This window comes from Dromiciops gliroides, chromosome 1 (genome assembly GCF_019393635.1).
Source record: "Dromiciops gliroides isolate mDroGli1 chromosome 1, mDroGli1.pri, whole genome shotgun sequence".
NCBI classification, from domain to species: domain Eukaryota; kingdom Metazoa; phylum Chordata; class Mammalia; order Microbiotheria; family Microbiotheriidae; genus Dromiciops; species Dromiciops gliroides.
In genome coordinates, this window is record NC_057861.1 from 80,805,615 (window position 1) to 80,816,702 (window position 11,088).

Sequence of the window (11,088 nt, forward strand, 5' to 3'; positions counted from 1 at the left end):
AATAAGCTAAAGTAAATGGCAAACCACTCTAGGATCTTTATCAAGAAAACCCCAAATAGGGCCAAAGAAAATTGGACATGACTTGAAAAATGACCGATATTCTAGCAAAAATACTAGAATATAAGCTCTCAGGGACAAGGATTTTCATTTTTTCTTTTATCCCAAGGGTAGGTACTTGTGCCTGGTACACAGTTGGCACTTAATAAATGCTTATTAAATTAAATTGCTGCAGTGTTGTATGTGTTGTGATTATGGTTTAAACTACAATAAAGAGAATGTACATTATATCATTAAAGCTTTAAGCTGAATATCCATGAAGAACTTTTAGTATTGGTTATGCTTCCTGGCAATTAGGACTTAGATTTTGAAGACACTCTCTATGGCAATGTCAAAGATCCAGTGTGTGTGTGTGTGTGTGTGTGTGTGTGTGTGTGTGTGTGTGTGTATGTGAGAGAGAGGGAGAGAGAGAGAGAGAGAGAGAGAGACAGACAGACAGACAGACAGACAGACAGACAGACAGACAGAGACAGAGACAGAGATAGAGAAAGACAGGGAGAGACAGAGACAAAGATGGAGAGAGAAAGGGAAAGAGAAAGGACTGGGTAGTAGAGTGAAATACTTAATAGATGTTACAAGGAGACATGCATGGCTGTGTTTATGGTCTTTAAGTTACCTTAGCCAGTAGCCCATTTCAGCATTCCTAGACACCAGAATGGTTTGGATCCTTCTGCCAAACTTTTCAGAGTATGTGAATAAGGTGAGCAGGCGTAGGTAATGGAAATGACCAGCATAATTTGAGGACCCAATATGCCAAAACAGTGGATTAGACATGTGAACATTAACATTATTTGGGGAAAAAACAACAGTCCCCTGCCCCCTTCCCCCCAAAACCTTTTTGCAAAGAGATGAAGGCTTTTGAGAAAAGGGTCTTCCAAAACCTTGTTTTCTCCTGTGCATGGGATACAGAAATAAATTGAGAGAACATTCTTGGTCACCTATATTGGGAGTTAAAAAATGGAACAATGGGCAGATCTGCTTTTCCTAAGAAGAAAACTTTGGGACCATTCACTTGATGTAAAGACACCAACATGAGAAAACAGTCATTGGGGCAAGTCTGCCCTGGTTAAGACTGTGGACTAGATGAACATAAGCACACCTGTTACAGCCCAGTAACTTCCTCCAATGCAGTTCCTTTCTCTCAAACGACATTGATTCATCTGTGAGAGAGTCAAGTAACTTAATCTGTGGTACATCACTTTAATTTCTCCACTTCCTCTTCTCATGATTCTTTACATTCCCCTTAAATCTTTAGTTCCTTAGATCCTTTTTACCCCTTTGCACTTTCTTCTATCCCATAGGGTAACTTTTCCCTCTTAAAAAAAGACAATAACCTATAGTCAAAAGATAATTTCATAATGTTTTCTTTTCTGACAATTGTACTTATCTTTTTTTGTGCTCCTGTTTCTTGGTGTATAACAAGCCCAAAGTTCTATTTCTGCCTCTATATTTTTACTATGAACATCTCAAATGCCTACATTCTGATAAATGTCTACCATTTTTCTTTGATGATTAGGCTCATATTGGAGGTTGAGTTCCTTGGCTTTTTGGAATACATTATTACATTATTTCCTATGAATTCTCATGAATATGTATTATTTAAATTTATTTTCATTCATATTTTAAGTTCTTCCCATTTGACAAAATTTATTGTCTGTCATTGAAAATGTTAAATTTAGCCACTATTTGTTTGGAGTTTGAAGTATGGGATTTTTACCTGGTGAAAATCTATGGATTTTCTTGATAATTGCTTTTTTTTGGTCTGCATTCAGAAGTTCTGAACAATTTTTCTTATAATATTTCCTGCATTATAGTGTCTGTTTGGTTTTTGTCATGTTCTTCTTGTCCCTGAATATACTGTTTTCAAGGTGTTACCTTGGCTTGGCTATAATTGATGTGTTCTTTTAGTATAATTGCCTTTTGTATCCAAAGTTTCTTCTACTTCAGTACTCTCTCCCTCTTTCTCTCCTTTTCCTTCTCCCTCTCGCTCTCATTACCTCCCTCCCTCTTTCTCTGTCTCTGTCTGTTTGTCTCTCTGTCTCTGTCTTTCTGTGTCTCTATTTCTCTGTCTCTGCCTGTCTGTTTCTGTCTCTTTTTCTATCTCCCTGTCTCTTTCTGTCTGTTTCTTTCTTTCTTTCTTTTTTTTTCTTTTGGCAATTGGGGTTAAGTGACTTGCCCAGGGTCACACAGCTAGTAAGTATTAAGTGTCTGAATCCGGATTTGAACTCAGGTCCTCCTGAATCCAGGGCCAGTGCTCTATCCACTGCACCACCTAGCTGACCCTTTCTGTCTGTTTCTATCTCTTTGTCTCTGTTTCTCTCTGTCTCCTGCCTGTCTGTTTCTGTCTCTCTGTCTCTGTTTCTATCTCTGACTGTTTCTCTCTGCCTCTCCCTCTTTCTCTCCTTTTCCTTCTCCCTCTCGTTACCTCCCTCCCTCCCTCTCTGCCTGTTTCTGTCTCTCTGTCTCTGTCTCTCCTACTTTAAAGATATTTTTCATCATGGATTCATTTTTTCCTACTCTGCTAATTGTGTTTTAAAATTATTCATTGATAGCTCTAGGACTTTTTTTTGAGTTGAGAGCTTTAATTGCTGATCTAAATTAATTCGGAATGTCTCCTTTTATCCATTTTATTTTGAGCCATTTTGTAGTTTCTTGTCTTTATTCCATTATCTATGGAGAACTCATAGGATTCTCTTTCATTGGATGCTATTGATCCCTTTTCCTTCATATGGTAACATTTGTTAAACATATTTTGATTTTTCTTTGCGCTTTTCCTCATTCTTAATTCTATTTCTGGATCCTTCCTGTTGATTAACTGCTTGTGAAATGGAGTTTTATCGAGGCTTCTTTTGGTCTTTGTGGTATTCTTGTACTGTCCCATCCATCACTCTCTGCTCATGTTCTCTTCACCGCTGCACAGATCTCCAAGGTCAGTGTGTAGGACGGCCTCTGTCTCTTTGTGTTGAGGGATATACGGGCTCCCTGGCTAGAGTTCCTTCCCATTAGTAACCTTTGGAGGAAAGGGATTGGCTTTAGCTGTTCTCCTTTTTATAAGGGCAGATGCAATCATCTTGCATTCTTTTGGACCTATTGATTATTCCCCTCTTCTCCTTTCTTACACATGATTGATAAAGATGAGCAGCTTCTCCTTTGTTGTGAAGTGTGTGGAGGAGTGGGATTTAGGCAAAGGCATTAAAGTGGCAGGAGTCCTTCCTCTGGGAGGCTCCCAGGTACAAGGTTGGGGGGTGGGGGGCAAAGGGGCACTGAGGGAATGAGGCTCTGTGTACTAAAATTTTCTGGTGTGTGTGTGTGTGTGTGTGTGTGTTCTTATCTTATGGATCTTGCTTTGCACATAGTGCATAATTCCTTTCTTTTGAAGTCAAAAAGGCTTCAAAAAGCAACCTGTCTTACATTCTGACAGTCACATAGTCCTCTACTGGCTGGGCTTGAGAGAAGAATGGTTAATTACTGTGCCAAAGGATAAATGAGATTGAATTGGCATGAGGAACAAGGGAAAAGCCAGGAGCAAGCGATTACCCAGGACCCTTAAGAACCAAAGCCATCATGGTGTAATGAACAGAATGCTGAATGTGCAGTCAGGCTGACTTGGGTTCTAATCTTCCTTTAGACACATACCAGCTGGAATACTCTAATCTGTAAAAAGAGAGAGTTGGACTATTTGGCTTCCAAGGACCTTTTCAGCTTTGAATCCATCATTCTGATTCCTCCAGTGACCCTGCCTGGGTCCTTTTCACCAGTGCTCATGGTGGGGACCTCTATTCAGATGGTGGAAGGCTCAGGAGGAAGGATGAAACCAGAAACAGTAGCCTCACAATTTACTGTAGTTGTGGCTTATGAAGTTGGACAAAACTTTTAGGCCTTGTTATGAAAGCATTTTGTCCATCTGTCTATGTATCTATCGATTGTCTATCTTTCTATTGATCTATCTTGCCATTCAAAGTCCAGCCTTCTGGAAGAATTGAGTGGATGCTTGAAGCTTGACTTCGTTTATCCTTTCAGGAAGCCACATAACTAAAATTAAAGACTACTCCAATCTCACCTACACAAGCACCCCGTCATCTCTCTACCTGTCTAATCTTCTTTGGATCAGTTAGTCATTGGCCATGTCCAGTTATGTCCTAGGATATAATCCCCACTCCCCCATGCTGCTGTCCCCGCTTCCCCAGTAAGCTCTTCACCAGAAATCTCATTATGGAGATTGGTTCAACTTTGGTACTCATTGCCTCTCCCCTATGATTAGAGGGCTGAGCAAAACACTTCTCCCCAAATCTCACTTTACAAAGGCCTCAGAATTTCCAATTCTTTTCCCATCAACTGCCTTGCTTGGTTTTGACTCCATCACCATCATTCCCCCTTCTGTCTGTGTCCTCTGCCCTTTTCACCTTCTTTTTTGTATATCATTTCCCCCCATTAGATAATAAGCTCCTTGAGGGCTGAGACCTTTTTTTTCTTTTTCTTACTTGTATCCCTAGCATTTAGCATAGTGGCTGTCACATAGTATGTTTTTCCTTTCTTCCTTCCTTCCTTTCTTTCTCTCTCTCTCTCTCTCTCTCTCTCTCTCTCTCTCTCTCTCTCTCTCTCTCTCTCTTCCTTCCTTCCTTCCTTCCTTCCTTTCTTTCTTTTTGTGGGGCAATAAGGGTTAAATGACTTGCTCAGGGTCACACAGCTAATAAGTGTCAAGTGTCTGAGGTCGGATTTGAACTCAGGTCCTCCTGAATCTATGGCTGGTGCTTTATCCACCGTACCACTTAGCTGCCCTATGTGGTAGGTTTTTAAATAAATATTTATTGACAGTTGATTGACTAGAACCCTTAGTAGTCAAGTTCCTTTACTGAGACACAATTTCTAGTTAGCTGGTACATTCTGCTTATTTATAAAATCCTTGACATTAAACCTCCCTATAAATAGGCACTTTGCTGACAGATTTCTCTGCTTATCTGTTGATTTATTTTCTAAATGTTTCCACTGAAAATGTTTATGTGCCCATGTGAACAGAGTCAAGGGCCAGGAGTGGGGAGAAAACCACTCTCAGCTACAGAATGAACAGCTGGGTTTTAGTTATTATTGTTTAAGATGAATTATTCTTTTTTTATTATACATTTAAAACAATTTAAACCAAATAGCGTTACAACTATAGTCGTTGTGTTTACTTTAATGTATTCATGGAGATTAGCCAGAGGGGAAAACAAATCTAGGAGAGATAGACATCTAAATTATGGAAGTTCTGTAAATGCAATTTGTCTTTTGCTAATGCAAAATGATTGGGAGTGCAGAGTCACACATTTCAGAGAGATGAGAGGTTATTGAGAGAAGGAACAATCTCTAGGAGCTGCTCTGGCTAAATGTTAGCTTTTTTAAGGAGTTTCTAAAAAACTAGCTGTGACTGGTTAAGGGAGGAAGAGAAGCAACAATTTTCTCCCCCTTCTCTCTAGCTAGCAGCATGTGAGTGGAGGTTGGAAGGAGAGTCATGCTCCATAGAGTTATTGAGTAACTGGGAAAGAGGGAGGAGGAAATGAATTTTCTAGGCATATACACTCGGTCCCCTGACTAACAGTCAAGTGTGTCTGACTCAAGAGTGACTGACAGATTCGACAGTTTTCTAATTTTAATACATTTAAAAATGCATAATGAGAAAACCCAACTTAGTGAGACTGGTGGGTAAGGGGTCACTATCCTAACACCTACTCTACTAGCAAACTGACCTGGGTCCCAGACTGCAGCTGGGTACATATCCCCTCAGATTTTAGGGGTAACCTAGAAGGGTTGGGGATGTTCTTAATCCTCTCTGCTCAAGCCCTCATTCTAGAGAGGCATCAATCAGCAACTAACATCAACTGCTACAAAGGGATATTTGCTGAGAGGATATAGCAAGAACAAAGGACATGAGCATCTCCCCTCCTCTCCCACCTTGGTCCCAGGGGAGAGGTCACTTCTGCATGTGGCATAGCCTGTGGACAAGGTACTAATTGTCTATAGGACACACTGTCTTAATCCCCAGGTTGTTCCCCCTGGGCTGGATCTTGGGGGTCATTCCTTGGTGCTGTACCCCTCACCAGGCTGGGGTGCTGGGCCTCTGGTGGCCCTTTTGAGATCTCACAAAGCCTCATACTAAATAGGAGTCAGCCCCATCCCAGATATAGACCTGACCAGACATAGGCTTTTGCTTGGTGGGGGGAAGGGCACTATCTCTCAATTCTTCTCTCCCACCTTCCCCTTACCAGCACTCCAGAACTTAAGAGAATTATCCTTATACCTTGTTGGTATAAGCAGGACAGAAAGTGTGTGATTTGACCGCTTAGTACCTTTTTTTAACACCACTCAGTAAGCAAACAGGAAATAGTCACAGAATACCCACATATGCTCCAAACCAAGGAGCAGGGATCCTCTATTATGTGTCATTGTTCATTTCCAGAATCAGCACTTGATAAATGTTTATTGATTGATTGACTTAACAACTCCTCTCCCATTCCTCCTCCCAATCCTAGGGTTATCAGCAGACAGAGTTGTTTGTTTCTAGAACTAAGCCCTCGTTGGCCATTATATCTAGATATTACTTCAGAAGAAAATAGCTCTAAAACCTGGCCACTGGGTTTACAAAGGAGATGAGATTTTCCCTCACTTTTCTGAGTTCTCCATTCAAGTATTGGACTACAGGAAATAGATGAAAGCAGATAAGAAAGGAATAGTTTTTATACCCAAAAGAATGCCAGAATGGGAACCCAGTTTAGTCTCCCTCGAAGACTCCTGTTATGTCATGTCTGCTGGGCACAAGCAGTCTCTAGACAGGCCCTTTTCTGTTTTTTGTTTTTTTTTTTTCTGTGTGTTTTTGTTTTTGCACGGCAATGAGGGTTAAGTGACTTGCCCAGAATCACACAGCTAGTAAGTGTCAAGTGTCTGAGGTCGGATTTGAACTCAGGTCCTCCACTGTGCCATCTAGCTGCCCGACGGGCCCTTTTCTTAATGACAGTATCTCCAGCACTTAGAGATCTTCTTGATCCTGTCAGAGGATTATGCTTCAACCTGTGCTGGAAGAGTTCAGGATAAGTGCTGTAGGCCAGGTCTTACTTAGGCTAAGTTGGTAGTTTATGTGCAAGAAAAGAACAAAATGAGACCTGTGTTGTCCATTTGACAGTTAGCAAAAGGAGGTTTATTCTGGCATGGAACGGGACAGATACACAGCAAAGATGCAGAGCTGGCTCAGATTGGTGAAGTCCTTCCAGCCAGGGGAAGGGAGTGTGGTGACTCCCAAAGGTGTGGTCCACTCAGAGAGTCTGAATGAAACTGACTTCTCATGGGATGGCCTCTTTCATGCCCTTACATGACTGGTATCTACGTAAATAGCTTAAACCATAGTCCTCTGGCATATAAAAGTCTCAGGGATAGTTTCCTTGACTTTTAGAAGGAAAAACAATCTGGTCTACACAGAAGGGACCTTGGTAAATACTACCTCTACCACCCCCATCCTTTGGTGGTAAAAAGTTCTCCTAGAGGACCTTCTACCCTCAATGGCTTTAGGGTCACTACTGGACACCCCTCATCTGTAGGATGTGAAAAGCCTGGCATAAGCATTACTGCAGGAGGGAAAAAATCAAAAGCCAATCAAATAAACAAAAAAAAAAACTCCCTGGAGAAGTAAAGCAAATATGAAGGAAGATGAGAGCAGGATGCCTAGGCTTCATCTCTGCCCTGTGAAGGATAGAGAGTCCTAGATGTTAAGAATGCCAGAACTTTAGCAGTTTGGGGTGGGTATGAATGTAAAGTCATGACAAGGAGAAGGGATGGCACTAGGGACCTCGGGGCCACAGCAGAAACGATGAGAATTCCAGCTCTGTTATTGATTCTCATCATAATTCAGGATCACCTGTATCTCATAGGTCATGACCTTCTTGAATGCAGTCTATTCTGGTGCCAGGGTCAATACCAAGATTTGCCCTGTACCACTAGCCCCTCAGGCATTCCTAAACATCAGTCAAGACATCCCTTTGACTCTGGGAGCTAAATTGGTGGCAATGGAGGAAGAGGAGAATACCAAATCTCTGCCCTTTTATAAGCCCTTTTATATAGGTTGAGCTGTGAATAGAGCACTGGGCCTGGGGTCAGGAAGATCTAGGTTCAAATCTGTCCTCAGATACTTATTAGCTGTGTGATCCTGGGCAAGTCACTTAACATCTGTCTACCTCAGTTTCCTTTTCTATAACATGCGGATAAATAATAGCATCTACCACCTATGGTTGTTGTAGAAGGGTACAGGGGAGGAGGAGAAGTAAATATTTATTAAGTGCTTACCAGGCACTGCACTAAGCAGTAGGAATACTAAAGAGGCAAAAGACAAATGAGAATATTTGTAAGATACTCATCACGGGGCCTGGCACATAGTAGGTGCTATATAAATGTCTTTTGTTGTTGTTGTTATTGTCAGGGCTGTCCCTCAAATGTAGAATAGGGGTGCCATTGTGTGGCTTGAAGGGAGGCAGAATAGGCATCCCTGGTGTCTTCTCTCCCTTTTCCTTTCCAATGGAGACTAATTCCTACTAGGAAGGGAAACAGGAGGTTGAGACCAGAATCTGGCCTCCTGGTCCCCCCCCCCCGGGGGTCGGGCACGTTACAAGGCTAGAATCACATCTATTTGCTCCTTTTAATATTATTAATTTAGGGAATATGGTTTTCAGGTTCAAATTGACTTCTTTTTTCAAATTAACTTCCAATCACTATTTTATTAATGGGGGAAGCAAGACCTTAAGCTTTATATCCAAGATTCGACCCCTTTCCCATCAAATACCAGCTCCAAAATGAGTACACATAGGTAGCACTTGTCCAAGTCAAAGAGCAATCAGAGAATTATAGAAATCAGAGAAAATATACATAGGAGAGTATATATCAGGCAATACAGAGTGAAGGGGTTTGCCCTTTGGGAGTGAAGTGACTCAGCTCAACTAAGAGAGAGAGGACTGGATCTTACCTAAGGGGAAATATACCAAAGGCTCTAGTGTAGCAAGCTGGGGAGGGGGGCATGATGGAGACTCATAGCTTTTCTAATGTCAGCTTCTTCTCAGAGTCTTTTCCTTTAGTAACCTAAGTGACCTTGTCCTTGTCCATTTTCTCTTTCAAAGCTGAAAGTCAGAAGTGATTGAAACAGAGACTAAGGTGACTCAAAGAAAATTCCAATGAGTGCAGAGAGTGAAGCTCTCCTCTCTCTCTGTCTCTGTCTCTGTCTCTCTGTCTGTCTCTCTCTTTCTCCAACTCTGCCCTGCCCCACATACAGGTGCAGGGAAGTGATCTTGACTAATGTGAGAGAGTCCCACACCAATGGGTTTTTGGAGTATAGACTACATTTTTCTTCTTCTCATCCATATAAAATGAAAATGTCAATGCAAGTGAAAGATGGGAAATTTTGGCAAATGTGTTAGGACCCAGAGAGAACCATTGCTTCAAGTCTTGGGCATGTATGACCCTGGGGTGGGTGGTATAAGGTAGCTTGTGAACAGTATCTGGGGATGGACAAAGGAGAGGAAAGAGGTGACATGGGTCTGCACCTACAGTGAAGGATCATTGTACTCACATATGATAGGTAGGGCAGCTAGTGGTTCAGTGGATAGAGCCAGGCCCAGATTCAGGAAAACCTGAGTTCAAATCTGGCCTCAGACACTTACTAGCTGTGTGACCCTGGACAAGTCACTTAACCTTATTAGCCTCAGTTTCCTCCTTTGTAAAATTATCTGGAGAAAGACATGGCAAACCATTCCAGCATCTTTGCCAATAAAACCCCAAATAAGGTCACAGAGAGTCAGACATGACTGAAAAATGACTGAACAAGTGGCAGACAACTTTTTGCCAAATGTTTTTCATTTACCCTGCATAGATATACACATACACACACACAGAGCAAAGGGTTATATTGAAGCACACTCAGATTTTACCTTTCTTTATATATAGTGCTTACTATGTGCCAGGCATTGTACTAAGCACTTTACAAATGTCTCGTTTGATCCTCACAGGAGCTTTGGCAGGTAGGTGCTACTATTATACCCATTTTTCAGCTATGGAAACTGAGGCTAAATGACTTTCTATGCTTGGCTTTTTTTTTTTTTTGCAGGGCAGTTGGGGTTAAGTGACTTGCCCAGGGTCACACAGCTAGTAAGTGTCAAGTATCTGAGGCCAGATTTGAACTCAGGTCCTCCTGAATCCAGGGCCGGTGCTCTATCCACTGTGCCACCTAGCTGCCCTAAATGACTTTCTCAGGGTTACATAGCTAGTTAAGTATCTGAAGCCAGATTTGAACACAGTTCAAGAGGTTGGAGGCTCCTGGATCCTAGTTGTCTTGTGTAAGACAATTTCTGAAACTTCTCAGAAGAGAGAATGACCACCATCCAGAGGACATTATAGATGAAAAGACTAAGAAAATTCAAACCCCATCAGGGCTTTCTAGATGATCCTACTTTGCAAGTTGTAGGGACAGGACAGTTTAGAAGTGAAAGTGAGATATCTGCTCATTAGGCCCATAGAGTGTTTCATGTTTTCAATATCAAAATCCCAGAATATTAAGGGAAGTTGTAGGTTCTCACCTGAGGATGAGGTGGTGACTTCTATTCAACTTCAAGTTCTCAGTCTCTGTTAATAGAGCTCCACATGTACCGGGAACTCATTTGGGATTAGACTTTGCCTCTGAGAGAAGAAATTCAGAGTTTTCCCTTTTCTTTCCCCCACCTCCCACCTTTGTTAATTTGTTTTATGTTTATGTTTTTTTTCCTAGTTGTTTTGGGTTGGATTGGGTCATTATAAATAGGCCCATGAGTTTTTTTTGGGGGGGGGGTGGGGCAATGAGGGTTAAGTGACTTGCCCAGGGTCACACAGCTAGTAAGTGTCAAGTGTTTGAGGCTGGATCTGAACTCAGGTCCTCCTGAAAGCAGGGCCAGTGCCTTATCCACTGTGCCACCTAGCTGCCCCCCACCATGAGTTTTTAAAATAAGAAATGTAAATTGTCAACTAGGCAGCTCGGTTATATAGTGGATA